General features: G+C 38.9%; 1 protein-coding gene across 2 annotated transcripts in view; it reads left to right on the top strand.

The window, feature by feature from the left end:
- Nucleotides 1-14,355, top strand: part of LOC147379608 (uncharacterized) — a 129,353-nt gene that overhangs the window by 92,678 nt on the left and 22,320 nt on the right. The window contains exon 4 of one of the 2 annotated variants that reach the window (XR_015162193.1): nucleotides 3,544-3,622. The exons of the other annotated variant lie outside the window; for it this stretch is intronic. The gene's annotated coding sequence lies outside the window, so the exon portion shown is untranslated. The remainder of the gene's footprint in view (nucleotides 1-3,543; nucleotides 3,623-14,355) is intronic. 2 annotated transcript variants of the gene reach the window in all.

Genomic DNA, 14,355 nt, shown 5'->3' with positions numbered 1-14,355 from the left:
TCCCAGGTGGCTCAGTGGAAAAGAATCCTCCTACTACTGTTGGAGACACAGGAGACACAGGTTCAATCCCTGGGTTGGGAAGATCCCCAGAGCAGGAAATGGCAACCCTCTCCAGTATTCTTGCGTGGAAAATTTCATGGACAGAAGAGCCTGGAGGGCTGCAGTCCATGGGGTCACAGAGTCGAAAGTGACAGAGCATACGTGCACATATGCATCTATGTGAGGTAGCCAGTTAGGAAGACTTTTCCCAACCAAGAACAGCACATGAAACTGATCCATCTGGTCAAAAGCTACCAGAGTGGATTGGTGTAAAATTCAGTTAACTCCATCTTCCAGTACCTCAGCTGACCCTATCTTATTTAAAGCTGTCTTGACTTCCCCCCTGCTCTTTTTTCCCTTCCTATATTTTTACTAGAAAAATAAATACTTCCTCTAGAAGTAAGAAAGAGTAAAAATTTCAAAATTTCTCAGTAGTATCTTAGATTACAGAGAGTCAGCTTACCAAATTAGAGTTGTGTTGTCACTGATTGGTTGCCACAACAAATCTTATAAATAGATTGGCCCACTCATTAAGACCTGTACCTTTTTGAAGGACTAAGTTTGAGTCAAAGAATGGATTAGAGCTTTGCTAAAATATGATATCTCTGTTGTCTCCAGTGCTTTCTCTTGCTGTGGCAATTGAAAGTGTCTCAGTATTTTTATTCTAATGTACTTTAAAGGAATATATATATTTTTCCTTTCTTCATTACTGAATTGATGGTGCAGTCATTTTGTCTCATGGTTTTGAAACAAAGCTTGAATTGATGATCATTTTCTTGTGTGGTGTAAATTTTTAGTTAGGTAGTAGGGGCTGAGCTTCTTTGTCTCTCATTTGTTCTGAATGCTATGAATATATTCATTAAGAAACTTAATGGATGCCTTTCACATGCCAAACTCTCTCTAAGTATGTGAGGCATCTGCTAGGTATGTGATACTGAAAAAAAATTGACTTGGTCCTGGTCCTTATGGATCTTAAGGTTTATGAGAAAGAATAAAGTAATGAGCACAGAAATCAACATATAATTATAAAAGATGCTATAAAAGCTAACAGGATGCTTTCTGAAGTCCTGAATGATAGATTAAGAGTGAGAGACATGAGTACAATTAGGATGCTACATCAGCATTCCAGGTTAGTCATCAAAACTGCTATTGAAAATTATCTTTAATCCAAGATATTTACTTACAAGATGGAGTAGATCATTCATATTTTAAAATTTTATCTCAATTTTGGATATGTTTTGGCACTTCTCTGACATCCTCTGTAGCTATATGACAGTGAGCCAGTGTAAGTTATCTTCTCCAGAGCAACTAATTATTGGGTTGGCCAAAAAGTTCATATGAGTTTTGCCATATATCTTATGGAAAACCTCAATGAACTTTTTGGCCAACCCAATATATTGACCGTTTGCATAGGGCAGTTTTTAAAAAAAACAGAATCTCTTGAATTGGCAATAATTTCTGAATATCAGGCTCCTCTGTCCATGGGACTTTCCAGGCAAGAATACTGGAATGGGTTGCCATTTCCTTCTTCAGGGATCTTCCTGACCTAGGGATCAAACCTGCTTCTCTTACATCTCCTGCATTGGCAGGGGGTTCTTTATCCCTAGCACCACCTGGGAATATACAAGGATTTGTTAATTTCTCCATGTAGTTTTTTAAAAAATTAATTTATTTTTGGTTGTGTTGGGTCTTCATTGCTGAGTAAGGGCTTCTCATTGCAGTGTCTTCTCTTGTTGTGAGAACAGGCTCTATGCTTTTGGACTTCAGTAATTGCAGCACATGTAACTCCCTGTAGTTTTATCAGTATTTGCTTATATATTTAGTTGGTTGAGTGTATATATATTTAAAATTGTTATATAATTCTGAACAATTGAGCATTTTAGTGTGTGTGTGTGTGTGTGTTAACTTGCTTCAGTCATGTCTGACTCTTTGAGACTCTGTGGACTGTAGCCTGCCAGGCCCCTCTGTCCAAGGGTTTCTCCAGGCAAGAATACTGGAATGGGTTGCCATATACTGCTCCAGGGGATCTTCCCGACTCAGAGACTGAACCCATGTTTCTATGTCTCTTGCATTGGCAGGCAGGTCTTTACCACTAGTGCCAGAGCATTTTATCTTTATGTAGTAAACTCCAATTTCTAATAGAATTGTCACATTCTATTTTGGCTGATAATATAGAAACTTCAGATTTTTGTTTTCCAGGAAGAGTTGATTTCTACTTTATTTAGTGAATCTCTTGTAAACCACATATATCTGGATCTTTGTATTTTTTATAGTATGTTACATTCTGATCTTTTGTCTTTAAATTGGCAAGTTTAGTCTACTGAAGTTTTTCTTTTAAAGTTATTGATATTTTTGGGCTTTCTATCATCTTTTGTTTTCCTCCCTTTCCTGCTTTTGTCCCATTTACCACCCTGAACATGTAATCTTACTATTTTATACCAGTAATCTTCAATCCTCTATTAACCAGAATCACCTGGGAGATTTTTTAAAAATATTAATATTCAGGGTCCATCTCTAGGGTTTTTATGTGAGGTCTGGGGTAGGGCCTTGACATTGGTATTTTTGAAAAGTTCCCTAGGTGGTATATGTTTATCTATATTATAGGTATTCTTGGGTATTCAGAATTTTTTTATCTCCTTCCAAAGTCACATCATAACCACCTCCAATACCTGGAGAAGCAATCTTTCTTTAGTTATTCTAACGAAATTCTTGAAATAACCTGTTTTGGAATTGGTATTCATGCTATTTCCACTCTATTCTCTTGGAACTGTCTCTGTGACTTGATTCCCATTCCTACTGCTTCGCAGCTGCTGGACTCCCACACTCGTATCTTTTTTTTTTTTTGCATAATAGAGAAATTCTTTTTTTTTTTTTTTTTTGTTTATTAAATATTTAAAAAAAAATCACATGCTCCCCATCCTGAACCCTCCTCCCTCCCAACCTCCCCATACCATCCCCCTGGGCCTTCCCAGCGCACCAGTGAAATGTCATGTATGAAACGAGATGCCAGTCCAGGTTCAGTGCACGATGCTGGATGCTTGGGGCTGGTGCACACTCGTATCTTGACAGAGTCAGGTATTTCTGGTATTTAGAGTTAGGTATTGTTTAGGTCTGATCTTTTGGCTGTTAGATCCTCTAATGGAGTTCAGAGTTGGGGGCAGCTTAAACTTAAGTTCACTTGATCCTCTTAGTTTCTGTTAGACTCCTTCTATTCCTTAGGAAATACCAATTTCTACTCCTTAACCCCTCAGCAGATTTGCTTTTTGCTAGACTCTGGTCTACCAACTTGTTGTTGAAGATGCTAATAATAACATGATTGAAATATTTACTGGAAAGCTACAGATTCTGGTAGCTCTGGAATGTGGAGTTTATTCTGTTAAAGCTAATAGTGAACAATAATGTTCTTGAATCCTGTAGTTCTCAAAGTGATACTGATGCTGCAGCAGCAGCATCAGTATCAACTGAGAGCTTATTAGAAATAAACATTCTCTGGTCCTCTTCCAGAACTACTGAATAAGAAATACTGGAAGGTGAGATCCAGCAATCTGTGTTTTAATAATCTGCCAGCTGATTTAACACTCAGGTAAGTTTGAGAGCCCTACTGTAATCCAAGAGGTTTTCAATGTTCAATCTAATTAAGGACACAGGAAAATTTACAGTGGAAACTGGTTAATTAACTAGTAAATCAAGAATTGTACAACCAAGACTCAAAAATGGAATACACTATTCTGTGGGTAGTACTGTATTTTCCAGTTTGGTATTTTAATTTGCTTTGAACACTACCCCACTATTTAGGCTAATCTTCACATGAATCTGTTTTTCTTGAAAGTTGGTATATGTATTTAGTCAAGTGGGAGAGTCAAAGCAAGAATTGTGAACAAATTATCTAAGTGGAATATGGACTTGTTCTAGATTATTCACAGCCAAACCCTCCTGTACAGAAACAGTTACCATGGTCTTTTAAAATGAATAGCACAGGGAAGGTAGCCAACGTTTTATAATAATTTTATATGGAATATAATCTATAAAAATATTGACTCAGTATGTTGTACACCTGGGACTAATATAATATTGTAAGTCAACTGTACTTCAATAAGAAATAAAGTTTAATATGGAGTCAGGTTCTTCTTCTGTTTCTACTATCCCTGGTTTCCAAAACAGGAATTAAAAAAACTCTGTTAGCACTTGCTAAGCATACAACAGTACACAAAGCTCTATGTTATAATAAATATGTACAGCAAAGCCTTCTCTTTGTAAAATTTGGTTCTTCTCTTTGAAAAAAGTAATTTAGGGCTGGAAAAATTATGACATCTAGAATCTGAGATATCACACACTTGCTTTAACTAAATTTATTTTAAAAGTTCACTTTTATTCTGTTTATTAGTTGTTACACTCATTTTGCTTAGAGTACCTTTTAGCTATCCAAATAACTTTTAATGGAAACATTTTTTTTTCACCAGTAGTAAACTGAAGGAAAAGAAGATAATTCAGTCACTGATTTTTTTCCACCAAAATCTATCTTCATACATGCAATATCTTCTCTTAAGAAAAAATAACTCAGGTTTTGTGTTTATATTAATGAACCTTAACAGGGTCATTAGGGTTGTTGGTGGGACTGTGGGCCACATGCAGGAAGTGTCATGAACTCTATAGCCACAGTGTAATGGGAGGTGGGAGATGGGGAGGGAGACACACACATGTGATTTCATAGCACGGTGGACCATACATTTAGGAGATCATAGAGTGAGAACAAGCATGGTAGAGCCATGTAAACAAGCACTTGGACATTTCTGGGATGTTTAAGTGTTAGTGGGGGTTTCCCTGGTGGCTCAGTGGTGAAGAATCTGCCTGCTAATGCAGGAGACATGGGTTTGATCCCTGGGTGGGGAAGATCCCCTAGAGAAGGAAATGGCCCTCGAGTATTCTTGCCTGGGAAATTCCATGGACAGAGGAGCCTGGTGGGCTACAGTCCATAGCGTTGCAAAATACTCAGATACAACTTAGTGACTAAACAACAGTAACACCTGCTTGAGAGATGCATTTGACTACAACTCTGTAACTAAACACTAGATTAAAGGAACAAGGGACTCCCATGTGTGACAGTCACCTCACTGCTAGGGCTTCCGTGGATATGGAATGACCTTCCAGTTCAGACCTTGTAACTCCTTGCTCCTGGCAGTTTGATTTTCCTAGAGTCCCAGGAGTTCCAGCTACATGATCTGGTTTCTTATTTTCCATGCTACCCCCAATATATGTAAGTGAAAACAAAACAGGAGTTATTGTTCTTCAAGGGGGGACCAAGCTTATAAAATTGCAAAATACCCCTAAATTCTCAAATGCATCTGCAGGTTAACTAGGAGTCCAGTAGATGTTCTTTATAGGGTCAGACCAACCTCTTCACATCACAGGATTCATTCCCTTCCATCCTGCTCTGCTTTCTCTCGTCTCCTTCTGCTTCCCTGTAGCCTCAGACCCTCAGGCCTCCCAAGCAAATGCATTTAGTAACCTGTCAAATCATCTCAATCTCACCCCGAGAAGTCTCTTAGGCTATTATTTCTTGTTTACACTGCCTTCACCTCACATGTTCATCAAACCACCCTGCAGTCAGGGTCTGCTGGAATTCCCAATACTGTCATGATATCATCCTGAATAGACCTGCAACAGGTCACAAGCTCTTTCAGGCTCCAAGCTGTCTGCATAAAGAAACTCTATGATTTTCTCCCCCCTTCTACCACTTGCACTGTGTTGTAAGTGGAATTAATGGAGATATGTTCATTTCTTTAATTTATATGTAGCTAATTGTTCCTATGCTGCCGCTGCTTAGTCACTTCAGTCGTGTCTGACTCTGTGCGATCCCATAGATGGCAGCCAGTCAGGCTCCCCTGTCCCTGGGATTCTCCAGGCAAGAACACTGGAGTGGGTTGCCATTTCCTTCTCCAATGCATGAAAGTGAAACGTGAAAGTGAAGTCGCTCAGTCGTGTCTGACTCTTCGCGACCCCATGGACTGCGGCCTACTAGGCTCCTCCGTTCATGGGATTTTCCAGGCAAGAGTACTGGAGTGGGGTGCCATTGCCTTCTCCGAATTGTTCCTATATAGACACTTAATTTTGTTGTGTTAGAGTTGTCACTGATTTTAAGAGCTTGGAGTTTAGATGTGTGTTCTACCTTGTGTGAATGGTGCTCATCTACACATGCAGCTGAGCACTTCATAATGATGATAGGATGAACATTTTACCTTTGAGTCTGACTTGTGCTGTCCTGAAAGGCTGAAGTCCAGTTCCTCAGAATAGCTGGTTGTTAAATCCCTTTCTACAATCTATAGAATTTGTATATTGGTTTATGTCTCTAACACTCAATTTTGGGGTTTAAAATGGTATCCTTCCATTACAAAATTCTGTACCAAAGGTAATATTCTGTTTTGTCTGATGATAAAATCTTCTACCATAGCCACTCAAGGATATTTAAAATGAGAAAGGAAAATGCTTCCTTTATGTAATAAGAATTATAGCTTACATTTTTTTTCTCTTTTTTAAAAAATTTTATTTTATTTTTAAACTTTACATAATTGTACTAGTTTTGCCAAATATCAAAATGAATCCGCCACAGGTATACACATGCTCCCCATCCTGAACGCTCCTCCCTCCTCCCTCCCCACACCATCCCTCTGGGTCGTCCCAGTGCACCAGCCCCAAGCATCCAGTATCGTGCATCGAACCTGGACTGGCATCTCGTTTCATACATGATATTTTACATGTTTCAATGACATTCTCCCAAATCTTCCCACCCTCTCCCTCTCCCACAGAGTCCATATGACTGTTCTATACATCAGTGTCTCTTTTGCTGTCTCGTACACAGGGTTTGACACTATGGAAAGTAGGCATTGGGATAGCATCTTTTCTCTCTAAATATATCCTTGGCTTTCAATTATTCTTTCTACTTCACCAAAATGGTTTTAAAAATTCTTCCATCTTCACAATGTTTTCCTTTACATTGGATTGGCAGGACCACCTTGAGCCCATCCCTCAGCTCTCATCAGCAAACATCATTTCAAGAGAAACATAAACTGGGGCAGTCTGAGTGCAAAGGAGTCTCTTTGAGAAACTATTATGATGCCACAGGAATGTGGCTTAAAATTAAAGCATGTCTCAGATAACAGGTGGCCACTGTTAACTCTATAACTTCCACAGGAAATAGAAGCCTAAAATAAAAAGTAAGGGCCTTCCTTTGAGGGTGAAGGATCAGGCCCTACTCCAGGAAACACCAGCAAGATGCTGTGGAAGCACCATGGTTAGACTGCCAGATACTTGTGACTTTGGAAAATCCTTTTGCTCCTGTGGGTTTCAGTACCCAACTCTGTTTTGTCTGGAGATTTTCTAAGGTTTTAAACTTATTTGTCAAAATATATTTATGAGAACCTACAGAGTTTCAGGTACTTGAGATGAAATGTTAAATAATGGAGATAGAGTTTCCAGTCTCCCAGAACTCAGGGATCAGTTCAGTTCAGTTCAGTCACTCAGTTGTGTCTGACTCTTTGTGACCCCATGGACTGCAGCACACCAGACTTCAATGTTCATCACCAACTCCTGGAGTTTACTCAGACTCATGTCCATTGAGTCATTGATGGCTTCCAACCAGCTCATCTTCTGTCATCCCCCTTTCCTCCTGCCCTCAATCTTTCCCAGCATCAGGATCTTTTCCAATGAGTCAATCTTTGCATCAGGTGGTCAAAGTACTGGAGTTTCAGCTTCAGCATCAGTCCTTCCAATGAGTCTTCAGGACTGATCTCCTTCAGAATGAACTGGTTGGATCTCCTTGCAGTCCAAGGGACTCTCAAGAGTCTTCTCCAACTCCACAGTTCAAAAGCATCAATTCTTCGGTGCTCAGCTTTCTTTATAGTCCAACTGTCACATATATACATGACTACTGGAAAAACCATAGTTTGACTAGATGGACCTTTGTTGGTAATGTAATGTCTCTGCTTTTTAATATGCTGTCTAGATTGGTCATAATTTTTCTTCCAAAGAGCAAGTATCTTTTAATTTCATGGCTGCAGTCACCATCTGCAGTGATTTTGGAGCCCAGAAAAATAAAATCTGACACTGTTTCCATTGTTTCCCCATCTATTTGCCATGATGTGATGGGACCAGATGTCATGATCTTAGTTTTCTGAATGTTGAGCTTTAAGCCACTTTTTAACTCTCACTTTCATCAAGAGGCTCTTTAGTTCTTCTTCACTTTCTGCTCTAAGGGTGGTGTCATTTGCACATCTGAGGTTATTGATATTTCCCCCAGCAATCTTGATTCCAGCTTGTGCTTCATCTAGCCCATCATTTCTCATGATGTACTCTGCATATAAGTTAAATGAACAGGGTGACAATATACAGCCTTGATTCACTTCTTTCCCAATTTGGAACCAGTCTGTTGTTCAATGTCCAGTTCTAATTGTTGCTTCTTGACCTGCATACAGATTTCTCAGGAGGCAGGTAAGGTGGTCTGGTATTCCCATCTCTTTCAGAATTTTCCAGTTTGTTGTGATCCATAGTCAGAGGCTTTGGCATAGTCAATAAAGCAGAAGTAGATGTTTTTCTGGAACTCTCTTGCTTTTTCAATTATCCAAAGGATGTTGGCAATTTGATCTCTGGTTTCTCTGCCTTTTCTAAATCCAGCTTGAACATTGGGAAGTTAACGGTTCACATATGTTGAAGTCTTGCTTGAAGAATTTTGAGCAATACTTTGCTAGCATGTGAGATGAGTGCAATTGTGTGGTGGTTTGAACATTCTTTGGCATTGCCTTTCTTTGGGATTGGAATGCAAACTAAACTTTTCCAGTCCTGTGGCCACTGCTGAGTTTTCCAAATTTGCTGGCATATTGAGTGCAGCACTTTCACAGAATCATCTTTTAGAATTTGAAATAGCTCAGCTAGAATTCCATCACCTCCACTTGCTTTGTTCTTAGTGATGCTTCCTAAGGCTCACTTGACTTCGCATTCCGGGATGTCTGGCTCTAGGTAAGTGATCACAACATCATGGTTATCTGGGTCATGAAGATCTTTTTTGTATAGCTCTTCTGTGTATTGTTGCCACCTCTTAATATCTTCTGCTTCTGTTAGGTCCATACCATTTCTGTCCTTTATTGCACCCATCTTTGCATGAAATGTTCCCTTGTTATCCCTAATTTTCTTGAAGAAATCTCTAGTCTTTCCCATTGTATTATTTTCCTTTATTCCTTTGCATTGATCACTGAGGAAGGCTTTCTTACCTCTCCTTGCTATTCTTTGTAACTCTGCATTCACATGGGTATATCTTTCTTTTTCTCCTTTGCCTTTCATTTTCCTTCTTTTCTCAGCTATTTGTAAGGTCTCCTCAGGCAACCATTTTGCCTTTTCGCATTTCTTTTTCTTGGGCATGGTCTTGATCCCTGCCTCCTGTACAGTGTCACGACCTCCATCCATAGTTCTTCAGGCACTCTGTCTATCAGATCTAATCCTTCAATCTATTTGTCACTTACACCATATAGTCGTAAGGGATTTAATTTAGGTCATACCTCAATGGTCTAGCGGTTTTCCCTACTTCCTTCAATTTAAGTCTGAATTTGGCAATAAGGAGTCCATGATTTGAGCCACAGTCAGCTCCTGGTCTTGTTTTTGTTGACTGTATAGAGCTTCTCCATCTTTGGCTGCAAAGAATATAATCAATCTGATTTCAGTATTGACAATCTGGTGATGTCCACTTGTAGAGTCTTGTCTTGTGTTGTTGGAAGAGGGTGTTTGCTATGACCAGCGCGTTCTCTTGGCAGAACTCAGCCTTTGCCCTGCTTCATTCTGTATTCCAAGGCCAAATTTGCCTGTTACCCCAGGTGTTTCTTGACTTCCTACTTTTGCATTCCAGTCCCCTATAATGAAAAGGACATTGTTTTGGGTGTTAGTTCTAAAAGGTCTTGTAGGTCTTCATAGAACCGTTCAACTTCAGCTTCTTCAGCATTACTGGTCGGGGCATAGACTTGGATTACTGTGATATTGAATGGTTTGCCTTGGAAACGAACCGAGATCATTCTGTTGTTTTTGAGATTGCATCCAAGTTCTGCATTTTGGACTCTTTTGTTGACTATGATGGTTACTGTATTTCTTCTAAGGGTTTCTAGCCCACAGCAGTAGATATAATGATCATCTGAGTTAAATTCACCCATTCCGGTCCATTTTAGTTTGCTGATTCCTAAAATGTCAATATTCACTCTTGTTGTCTCCCGTTTGACCACTTCCAATTTGCTTTGATTTATGGACCTAACACTCCAGGTTCCTATGCAATATTGCTCTTTACAGCATCAGAATTTACTTCCATCACCAGTCACATCCACAACTGGGTGTTGTTTTTGCTTTGGCTCATCTCTTCATTCTCTCTGGAGTTATTCCTTCACTGATCTCCAGTAGCATATTGGGCACCTACCAACCTAGGGAGTTCATCTTCCAGTGTCCTATCTTTTTGCCTTTTCATACTGTTCATGAGGGTTCTCAAGCAAGAATACTGAAGTGGTTTGCCTTCTCCAGTGGACCACATTTTGTCAGACCTCTCCACCATGACCCTCTGTCTTGGGTGGCTCTACATGGCATGGGTCATAGTTTCATTGAATTAGACACGGCTGTGGTCCATGTGATCAGATTGTGATAGTTTGCATTTAATAGTCTGTCTATGGAAGGAAGTTACCAATTACATTTAATAAGGGTTTTAGTTTACTGTTAGCCTTTGGATCGTACCATCTTATTCCAAGTCATACTTCTTTTGTCCTTTTTCTAATTTGCTGGTCTTCCTCAACCATTCCCAGACAGATACAACATTGCACCAAATTAAACACTTGTCTAATATGATGTGTTGAGAAAATGCCAAGTGTATTTTATTAGAATTTGTTTTGATTAATTGTGGTCAATATTGTCTGCATTCATGGGTGTAATTCAGGGAGGGAGAACAGATATTGGTGACTACATTTGGGTCTTATTGCTGTGTCATAGTTATAAAGCTGTATGGATAAAATACAGGTCAAAATAAATCACAGCTAAAATTTCTTCTCAGTCTTATAAAAAATCAGTCTACATAAATGTATCTATTGCATTTAAGCAGTGGGTTTTTTATTTTTGAGAGCCAATATGTGCTATTTCTCTACAAAAACAGCTATGTTTAAAGCTTAATGAAGTAGGAAAGGCATTCAGGAAGAGCTAGAGCCAACATCTTGTATATTTGAACCTGTCTGTTCTGCCAGTGACCCATAGAGTGAAGAGCTGTGTCAGCTAATCATTTAGCTGACCATTGCTGACAGACAAATACCTCATGCTGAGCTGGGAGGGAATGTCACAAAAGCATCAGAAGTCAACAAGGTGACACAATTCCTGTGGGGTCCTGTGCTTATTTTTGCCTTGGCTTGGAGCTGAGCAACTGCATATAAAAATGCATCTTATCTGCAAATAACATACACATTTTAAGACTTTAAATTAGTTTGTTTTCAGAGGTGTTTTTGAAACTACTTGGACACATATTTTTCCAATGATGGTAATTAGCTGATTAATAATATCACAGTCATCAAAAGAGATAGCATGTTTTCAAAATCATGCAACAATAGATAAGCCCTTACATGGCTTTAATTGGAACACCTAATAATTATAACCTTGTAGCTACAAGGGAAGATATGTTTTCAACAGTAAACACCAACACAGAAAATCAAAACAAAAATTTGTCAACAGAAGACCGCCCTGCTCATAAGACTGCTAAGCCAGATAGCAGCTGTTAATTTAATGTATTGTTTCAGAGGACATAGTACTCTAATGAAACCACAGAGGTAGTGGTTTCCAACACTGTCAATAGCAAAAATCCTGTCATCTACCTGCCCAATCATCTGCAAATTGAGAGAGACTTTCTCCCATATATTTGCATTCTGTAAATAGTTATGGGTTCCCCGCTCCCCCTCCGTATTCTTTAGCTGAGAATACCCCCGTATTCTTTAGCTGAGCCTTGCAGCATGCAGGATCTTAGTTCCCCAACCAAAGATTGAACCCGCGCCCCCTGCAGTGGAAGCACAGACCAACAGGGAAGGTCCCTGGGTTTTTCCATTTTAATAAGCAAAGACAATTTTAACTACCAGTTAACGATTATGATGAGGGTGAAACATACATATTCAACACTGAATTTCTATAATTCCTATCCAAACCAAGGAAACCTGTTGTAGATATTGCAGATTCCCTTATGGTGACCAAATATGTGATTCTTTTAGACATTTAAAAATCTTGAAAATGGTACATGAAACCCATTGCTAGTTTTTAGGAAGTTTTAGAGTTTGAGAGCTCTCTTACAAAGAAACTCAATGATGCATAAAAATTATAGTGTGAATTTAGCTGTGTTGGATGCATTAAGAGTTCTTTTTCTAAGAATGTGAAGAGCCAAGCTATGTTTTCCTAGTAGAATTAAACAAACTTTCTCTCCTATTTCAAGACAAATTCGATGGGGCTCCTTACATCTGAGTCTTTGGTAATTATTAAAAAATGTATGGCTAAACAATGGAACTGTTTATTGTTCTTGGCAGACCTGAATGGGCACAATATGAAATGGGCTGGGATGCAAAGAACAAAATAAACAAGTATTTTTCATAAAAACATGAATTACCGATTTCATTGTGAGATGGTTGGTATTGCAAGATGTGGAAGAAGATAGAAAATTTTTTTCTCCTTACTAGTTATATTGCCTCTGAGAACTAATGTTGGTCCTTGGAAAGTGTGTGTGTGTGTGTGTGTGTGTGTGCGTGTGTGTGTGTATGTGTGGGTGTGTGTATGTTCTAACAGTTCTCTACTGAACAGACTGTATAGTGGACGTGTGATACCAAGTGTGTTGCTTAGACTCACTCTAGATTTTTGTGATCTCTGAGTCTTGAGGGCATATCTGTACTCCCATCCTAACCCCACACTTTTTTAGGGCATGATGTGTCAAATGCTACTGAGAATGTTTCCTGGAGCCCTGGGAATCTTCTTTTTTATATTGACTTCTACTGGTTCAGGGAAAGATACTGCTGGGGGAAAGAGAAAAGATACTTGAGGTGAGATTCTTTCTAGAAGGCCAGAAATAGAATTTTCTGAGAGTGGGAAGAGGATTGCATGACAAAGATGATTAGAGAGGAATGGTTGTTAAGTATGGTGGGGGAAAACTTAGAAGCTGGGATGCAGGTGACTATGAGAACCCTCTTTCCATCATAAATTATGTTCTTGGATGGTCTTCCCTTGAACATGGGAAAGGTCATGTAAAATGTAAAAATTTTACATCCATCAATCAACCCTATGCCATCCTACCCTCCTATGGTCTTTCCCCCAGTTTTATCAAGAAATAATTGACATACATCACTTATAAGTTTAAGGCATATTGTGTGATGATTTGATTTATGTACATTATGAAATCCCTATGGTTTATTATTTTTAGTTACCACAAATCATTCTGTCAAGTCTGTTGTAACTGGAGATGTTTGTGTGCTGGTGTTATGGAGGACAAAAAAAGATGAAGCAAAATGACAAATGACCTTAAAATTTTTTTTTAATTGAAGTCGAGTCAGTTTACAATACTGTGTTAGTCAAGTGTGTAGCAAAGTGATTTGGTTCCCTGTATATATATATGTGTGTGTGTGTATTTATATTGATTTAAAATTCTTTTCCATTATAGTTTATTACAAGATATTGAATATAGCTCCCTGTGCTATACAGTAGGTCCTTGTTGTTTATCTGTTTTATATATGGAAGTGTGCATCTCTTGGGGGTCCCCAGGTGGCCCAGCAGTAAAGAATCAACCTACCAACACAGGAGCCTAGGAGATGTGGGTTTGATCCCTGGGTCAGGAAGATCCCCTGGAGGAGGAAATGGCAACCCATTCCAGTATTCTTGCTGGGATAATCCCAGGGACAGAGGAGCCTGGTGGGCTACAGTCAAGACAGAACAGAGTGAATGAGCACCCACCATGCACCATGTGCACCTCTTAATCGCATACTACCAATTTATCTTCTCCTCACTTCTTCTTTGATAACCATAAGTTTACTTTCTGTGTCTAAGAGTCTGTTTCTGATCTATAAGTATTTAAGTTTATTTGCATTATTTTTTAGATTAAACATATAAATGATGTATAATATATGGCTTTGTCTGACTACTTCATCTAGTATGATAACCTCTAGGTCCATCCATGTTGCTACAAATGGCATTATTTCATTAGTATATACACTACATCTTCTTTATCCATTCATCTGTTGATAGATACTTGGGTTGCTTCCATGTCTTAGCTTTTGGAAGTAGTGCTCCAGT

This window comes from Bos grunniens, chromosome 1 (genome assembly GCF_055505025.1).
Source record: "Bos grunniens cultivar Pamir isolate PY7600 chromosome 1, Bosgru_T2T1.0, whole genome shotgun sequence".
Lineage (NCBI taxonomy): Eukaryota > Metazoa > Chordata > Mammalia > Artiodactyla > Bovidae > Bos > Bos grunniens.
Note: the sequence above shows the minus strand (reverse complement) of the source record. Positions and strands in the feature narration are given on the sequence as shown.